Source organism: Mus caroli, chromosome 4, assembly GCF_900094665.2.
Source record: "Mus caroli chromosome 4, CAROLI_EIJ_v1.1, whole genome shotgun sequence".
Taxonomy (NCBI): Eukaryota; Metazoa; Chordata; class Mammalia; order Rodentia; family Muridae; genus Mus; species Mus caroli.
In genome coordinates this window covers 132880768-132888537 of record NC_034573.1, presented here as the reverse complement: position 1 = coordinate 132888537, position 7770 = coordinate 132880768, and the positions used below count along the sequence as shown (strand labels likewise).

Below are 7770 nucleotides of genomic sequence, written 5' to 3'. Positions count from 1 at the left end.
TTAGGCTCTAATTGCTTATTAGCTTGGGGTTCCTTGCTTACATTCTCCTTATATATGAGACTTTATTTTGTTTAGGGTTTATCCTCAGTCAGAAAGTCTTTGTTGCTCCTCCCAGGTGGATAAGACCTTCCTTACGGCTGTCCCAAGACATCTGTCCTGTAGGTGATGCTGGCTCTGCTTTTCAGCATTCCCACCTCTGACTTAGCCTACAGACGGATCTCCAGGGCTTGGGACCAGGCAGAGTGCAACACTATCTGGGGGGTCCTACGGTGCTGCTTAGTTTTTTTGTCACTTGACAGCAGCTAAGGGCACCTAGGAAGAGGGACTCTCAATTGAAAAAGTGCCTCTACCAGGTTGTCCTGTAGGTATGCTTGTGGAACATTTATTTGATTACTGATTGATGTGGGAGAGCCAGTACACTGTGGATAGTGCCAGCCTTGAACAGGTAGTCCAAGATGAGCAAGCCAGTAAATAGCATGCCTCCACAATCTCTGTGTAAGTCCTTGTCCTAGCTTTCCTTGGTGATGGACTGTATGCTGTAAGGTGGAATGAATCTTTTCTCCCCAAGTTTGGTCAGTAGAAAGCAAACTAGGACACTTACCACAAGGTCAAGGTCAGATTTAACCTGGGATCCAAAGCACCATGGAACTGTCCCTACCTGTTTTGTCCTTATTTTCTAGACCCTTGCATCGGGGATACTGTTTTATTGAAAATAGTGGACCAATATGAAGAGACTTTTTTCATGTTTTTATCATAAATTTCTAGACACTTTTATGTTGAATTGAGAATTACAAATAAGCTATTTTGAAGAAATGCGTCGCTGGGTGTGGTGGCGCACGCCTTTAATCCCAGCACTCTGGAGGCAGAGGCAGGCGGATTTCTGAGTTCGAGGCCAACCTGGTCTACAAAGTGAGTTCCAGGACAGCCAGGGCTATACAGAGAAACCCTGTCTCGAAAAACAACAACAACAACAAAACCCCCCAAAACAACAAAAAAAGAAATAGGTCTTTCTTAAACACAACAACAACAACAATGCATTCAAGGCCTTTTAAAACTGTAGAGCAGTGTATACACTTTGTAAACAGTAGGTACTGCTACTGTTTGTAAGTGGTCTTGAGAACAGTTGTTACACATCTATTGTGTAAACCACAAACCTCAGATTATACAAGTTAGCTCCCACTCCAAATAAAAAAATCCAGTCACTAAAGTCGAAGGTTAATCTTGTGGTGTCCACGTGGCCAGTACCTTGAGCAAGCACAGTGCCAGTGGTGATGTGTCTGGTGTCAGCCGCAGTTCTCAGCTGTTCACCTATAGTGTAAGGAAGCCCATCACAGGTGTGAGTGATGTCCAAGATGAGCTGTCTTGCATTCTGCAGTATGTTGGACAAATCTGAAGGGCTGCATGTAGTGTTTGAAGCATGACCAAATGAAACTTAGGGGATCGTAGGGTGAAAATTTGGATTTGGGTGACATGTTTACCATGTCTATGTTGCTGTAGCTTTTTTTTTTTTTTTTTTTTTTTGCTTTTCAGGAAACACTTAGGCAAGAATCCTGAATATTTCTCAGTGTCGAACCACAAAAGTAGTGCTGTTTTGGGAGCTCTGATGGGAAAAGGTCACTCAAAGTGATCAACTAAATCTTTGTAGGATAACTGGAATGAGCAATCATATCACTCCTTGCTTTAGATGTTCTTTTTGAGGCTGTACTTTGAGGGTTAGTGAAGAGTTGATTTTACTTCCTTTTCCTTTTTTCTTCTTTTCTTTTTTTTTTTTTTAACTTTTTATTGGTTCTTTGTGAATTTGACACCATGCATCCCAGTCTCCCCATACCTGCTCTTTACCCTGGCAACCTCTCCCCCGCAACAGAGGACAAAAGTCTGATGGAAGCTGTAGTGTGTCACAGTGTGTCCCACAGTATCCCCCTTGGTCCCCGCTTCCTTGCTTGCACATGTTCATTGCGATGGCTTGTATGTGGCCTCTAGCTTCTGCTACTCTACTTGATACTGGAGCCCTGCTGTTACTCCTGTTGATATCCTGTTGTTGCCCTGGTCATGGAGATTGTATAGTTTTGGATCTGTACGATTGGCCCCTTCATGCACTCAACCATGGGATAGATGTTGAGGTGGGCCAATTCAAAGATACCTGGACAAGTATCCGAGCTGGTCAGCCCACCAGCTCTCCTGCTCTCATGCCCTCATGCCTTTGGGTCTGGGTCACCAGCAACACCTCCTCACCCCCAACCAGGGCCAGCTCTATCCTGCTGCCTGGCGAGATACAGGGCCCACTCTCCTGAGTGCTGCAGTTGGTGAGGGGCATGGTCAGTTCTCCCACTCTCATGACCCTGGGGCCAGCTCTTGCGTCTGTCGTAGATGGCAAGAGATGAAGGAAGAGGGCGGTAACAGATCCCAAATCTGGTCTCTCCAGTGGCAGAACAGGCTAGGACCCCACCATGGTCCCAGGTGGTATCACCAGCCATTCACATCAGGTATCTTCAGGTCTCTAAGTCTGCCTCTCTTCATGTGCCCACATCCTTCTGTTTCTTTTTCTCTTTCCTTTCTCCACCACTTGCTTGCTTCTCTTGGTGATGCCTGGGCTCTCTGAGTGTTGGGGTTAGTCCAGGAGTGCCTGACTTATGAATTATGGTGTTGGACAGGGATCATGTTGGACATGGTGTCATCCCCCCTACCTCCAGGCCTGTGCAGTGCCCAACTGGTGGTTGTTTGAGGCTAGATCCCTGTCCAGGCCCCATGGGGTCGGTCTGGCGATCATCTCAGGTTTGTTCCTCGTTCTGCCTGCCTAACTCCATGCCCAGTGACCTCAAGTGATCCCATGTGAGGGATCTGGGGCTCATTACCACCGAGGGCCTCAGACCCAGGCAGGGTTTTTCTAGTCTCTGGCTTGCTCTGTGTCCTGGGAGCCATCAAGGCCTGTGTAGTGCTAGACCGGTGGTCCTCTCAGGTTTGTCTTTCTTCAAGGAATGTTAGACTACTAATCATTTAGATATTCATCTGTAGACATAGCTTCTGTCCTCTCTGCCACCCAACGTGATTAGGACATGGCAGCCACAACTGTAGTGCTTCTAGAAAAGGCAGGCTCTTCCTTTTCTATTAATGGATGCTAGGAACTCTTCTTTCCCTTGCAGTGCCGGGGACTGAACTCATTATTTCATACTTCTTAGGTAAGCACTCTCCCACCGAGCTACACCCCCAGCTTGGGAGTAATGTTTCATGAAGAATTTCCCATTAATTGTTTTTATATTGATTGATGGATTGATTGTGTGTGTACGTGCATGTGCGTGTGCATGTGCATGTTTGCACTCATAGGTGCATCCAAGTAGGCGCATGTGCACTGTGGCACTGTATCAGCACTGGATTGTAGGCATGTGCACTGTGGCACTGTATCAGCACTGGATTGTAGGCATGTGCACTGTGACACTGTATCAACACTGGATTGTAGGCATGTGCACTGTGACACTGTATCNGCACTGGATTGTAGGCATGTGCACTGTGACACTGTATCANCACTGGATTGTAGGCATGTGCACTGTGACACTGTATTGGCACTGGATTGTATGCGTGTGCACTGTGGCACTGGGCTTTTGTTTTTTTCTTTTTAAACAAGGGTGATTGAATTCAGGTCCCCATGCTTACGCAGCAACAAGCACTTTATCTATTGAGTGATCCCCAGCCCATTTTGTTTTCAGGTAGTGGTTCTCAGCTTTGCCAATGTGTGGTCCTTTACAACAGTTTAGTGTTGCAGTGACCCCAGCCATAAAATTGTTTGCTGCATTTCATAATTGTAATCGTAATGTAATATCTGTGTTTTCCATTGGTCTTAGGCGACCTCTGTGAAAGGGTTATTCAACCCTCAAGGGGTCGTGACCCACAGGTTAAGAACTATTGTTTTAAAGTTAAAAAAAAATTCCATTTGGTTGGAAAACCCCTGGGTGCCCGCAGTCTACGTGCAGATTTATAGTACTTTCCTATGATATCAGCTGGTCTCCTACTTGACATTTTAGTATGATGGTGTTTAATTGCTTAAGGCCCTCTAGAGCCATGGGCTGTTGACCTCAGAGCTCCTCAACATATATAGTAACTGTCTACTTGGTGGTACACATGTGGCAAGAATGACTTTTAGACCAGAGAGATAGCTTAGCAAGTAAGGGCATTTGCCATTATCTTGGGCAACAAAAGTTTGGTTCCTGGAACTTTCTGGAAGGAGAGAATCAACTGACTCTTGCAGGTTGTCCTCTGACCCCTTACACATAGTGGCAAACACATATTTACATACATATATACACATGCATACAATAAATTAATGTAATTTTAAAATAACAGTTTGAAGTTAATTACAGTATTTTTCAAATAAGAACAAGAGATCTAAGTTGGTCTTAAAAATAGCTGAGTGATTTATGGTTGAGTATATTAAATATTTTCGTCATTCTTCCTTCCTCCTAGACATAAACTGGTACTTTAAAAATAATTGCTTTTCCCTTAGCTTTGTAAAAGTCCCAAGTTTGCACATGTGCACAAAGACAGCATAACCAGCCACATCTGTTTGGTTTGTGCTAGTGTGTCTTCCCCTAGATTGATCTAATTTCAGAGGATGGTGAGTGGATATGTGACTGTGCACACCCAGGGTCAAGAGAGCCACTTATCTACATTGTCAGGTCTTTGGAGCATGTCTTTAGTTGTTCAGATTGTTTTGATACTGAGACCTGAGTCATTTTTCACTGCTTTTTGGTACTGACCTTCAATAATCAAGTCACCCTTATATTAACAGGTTAATATTGGTAAGGATGATTGTTCCAGAATTTGAAAACAATATCTTTGAAAGGACAGCTGAATGTGGCCAAGTTCCCAGACTTTGCCTAGCATGGCAAAGCTCTGGGTTTTTCCCCTAGCACTATAAACTACTAATGGCAGTACACTCCTGTAATCCCAACACTCAGAAGTCAGAGTTAGGGCGATCAGAACTGTTAGCGTAGTTAGACACTATTTTTTTTTTTTTTAAAGATTTTATTTATTTATTATATGTAAGTACACTGTAGCTGTCTTCAGACACTCCAGAAGAGGGCGCCAGATCTCGTTACAGATGGTTGTGAGCCATCATGTGGTTGCTGGGATTTGAACTCTGGACCTTCGGAAGAGCAGTCGGGTGCTCTTACCCACTGAGCCATCTCACCAGCCCCCTTTTTTTTTTTTTTAAATAAAAAAGGTTGCTGGGGAAAAGGGTTAGTGATCAAGATCACTTATTGCATTTGGAGAGGACCCAGATTTGGCTTACAGCCACCCCTAACTCTAAGTTTAAGGGATCTGACACTTTTCTAATGTCTGTGAGCACCAGACACCTACATGGTATATACATACGTTCAGACAGAACACCCACCCGTATACATAGAATGAAGTAAGTAAATCTAAGAAGAGTAAGTGTGTGCACGTGGTTAGAACTTTAGAAACCGATGGTGCTGTTGAAGCTTGTGCCATTTCAAGCTTCTCTGCTATTTGTGAACAATTGATGACTGAGATTGACAGGTTCAAAGCTTATATATCTGCTTACTGTACCTTTTCTACCTATTTTCAGTATTTGCTAGTAAATAGAAAATCAGAAGCACTGAATTTTTAGTATTAAAAAAGAATTTGCTGCCCTGGAGAGATGGCTCAGCAGTTAAGCGCACTTGTTCTTGCAAAGGACTGGAGTTTGGTTCCCAGTACTCACATGGTAGCTCACAACCATCTGTAACTGTACTTGTAGGCAATCCGGTGCCTGTTTCTGACCTCTGTGGGTGCCAGGCAGTCATGTGGCAGTCATACATGCATTCAGGTGAAACAGTCTCACATATAAGTAAATCTTAAAAAAAAAAAAGATTTTTTATTTATTTATTATTATATGTAAGTATACTGTAGCTGACTTCAGACTCACCAGAAGAGGACATCAGATCTCATTACTGGTGGTTGTGAGCCACCATGTGGTTGCTGGGATTTGAACTCAGGACCTTTGGAGGAGCAGTCAGTGCTCTTAACCACTGAGCCAACCAGCACCCATAAGTAAATCTTAAAAAAATTATAAAAAGCATTTGCTGGGATGGTTTTGATGATCTGTGTGAGAAGATTCTTCTCTGTCCTGATAGGACCCATTGTGGATCTCTTGTGGATTACTTTGGCTTTGAGATGCCATACACTAGCTAAGTGGGAATGTGAAAGTGATGCTGTCTTAGCCAGTGTTAACTCAGAGTACTGCCAGGGCCTTAGGGCTTGTGAGCAGTGCTGGTGGACCCTTAAGAAGGTTACTTCAGAATAGTGTTTGCAGTGTGTCATTGCTATAGGTAGCACATGTGATGGTGTTATACTAGTCACATGATTACTGCAGACCCTTATTCTGAGCCCCTGGCGTGTGTTTAGGAAGGTATTTAATTTTTTGTTTTGTTTTGTTTTGTTTTCAGTTGTGAAAATGATTGAGGCACTGCTGGCATTGATGGCCTAGGGTAGTGCTAAATGCCCATAATGAAAGACACAGTCTCAGGCTAGGGGCTGTTTAGTTCAGTACAGTTTCCCGTTGTTTTTGTTGTTGGTGTTGGTGTTACAGATAGGGTCTTGCTAGGTTGTTCTAGCTTGTCTTGAACTCCTAGACTCAAGGGTGATCTTGCTATCCTGAGTAGGGTGACAGGCACACACTACCATACATGGCTTTACTTTAGCATACTTTAATAAAGAATTTAGCCCTCCCTCCCCCCAAAAAAGGAAGACTGGGGAGATGCCTCTGTGGATAAAAAGCACTTTCTGCAAGAGTGTAAGGGCTGGAGTTCAGATTCCCAGCACCAATATAAAAATAGTGGCTTGCCTCTCTGTAATCTCAGCACTCAGGAAGTGGGCGCAGGATCCCAGGGCGGGCCAGATACTTAGACTAGCTGATTTACCAAGTTCTGGGCCCAGTGAGAAATTCTCACTCAGTAAATAAAGTGGAGAGCCACTAAGGAAGGCATCATATGTCAACCTGCTGACCTCCATGTGTGTGTTCACACAAGTTTATAGACACTTACATACTGGTGTGCTCCTCACATGTGAACATGTGTGTGCACATGCTTGTATATACTATGCATGTACACATGCTAAAAAATCAGCTAAGAACTATTGGTTTTGTAATAGTTCTGTTATTCGGAAATATTTTTTTAAAGGTAGATTTATTTATTGTATTTGTGAATATTTATGAATGGGTGCATGAATCCCCCCCCCCCCCCGTGTGTGTGTCTATGTGTGTATCTGTGTCTGTGTAGGTCAAAACAACTGAGATTCTTTCTATTCACTTGTGTTCTGGGGATTGAACTCAGGCTATCAGGCTTGGCAGCAAGTTCCTTTACCTACAAAGATGTGGTTTTTAATGGTTAGGATTAGAAGTAACAGAGAAGAGGGTCCAGTGAACATGACTATGTAGTGAAATTTTAAAAGAAAGTGTGGGGCTGGAGAGGTGGCTCAGGGGTTAAGAACACTGACTGCTTTTCCAGAGGTCCTGAGTTCAATTCTCAGCAATCACATGGTGGCTCACAACCATCTGTAATGGGATCCAATACCCTGTTCTGGTGTGTCTGAAGACAGCTATAGTGTACTCATTTAAATAAAGAAATATTTTTTAAAAAAGTGAGCCAGGTAGTGGTGGCATACGCCTTTAATCCCAGTACTTGGGAGGCAGAGGCAGGCAGATTTCTGAGTTTGAGGCCAGCCTGGTCTACAGAGTGAATTCCAGGACAACCAGGGCTACACAGAAACCCTGTCTCG

The 7770-nt window shown here is 43.7% G+C and overlaps 1 protein-coding gene and 1 pseudogene across 5 annotated transcripts in view; one reads left to right on the top strand and one right to left on the bottom strand.

The window, feature by feature from the left end:
* Positions 1 to 7770, top strand: part of Prdm2 (PR/SET domain 2) — a 101197-nt gene that overhangs the window by 5811 nt on the left and 87616 nt on the right. The window contains exon 2 of one of the 5 annotated variants that reach the window (XM_029476797.1): positions 3141 to 3176. The exons of the other annotated variants lie outside the window; for them this stretch is intronic. The gene's annotated coding sequence lies outside the window, so the exon portion shown is untranslated. The remainder of the gene's footprint in view (positions 1 to 3140; positions 3177 to 7770) is intronic. 5 annotated transcript variants of the gene reach the window in all.
* On the bottom strand, positions 2975 to 3091 carry LOC115031038 (annotated as a pseudogene).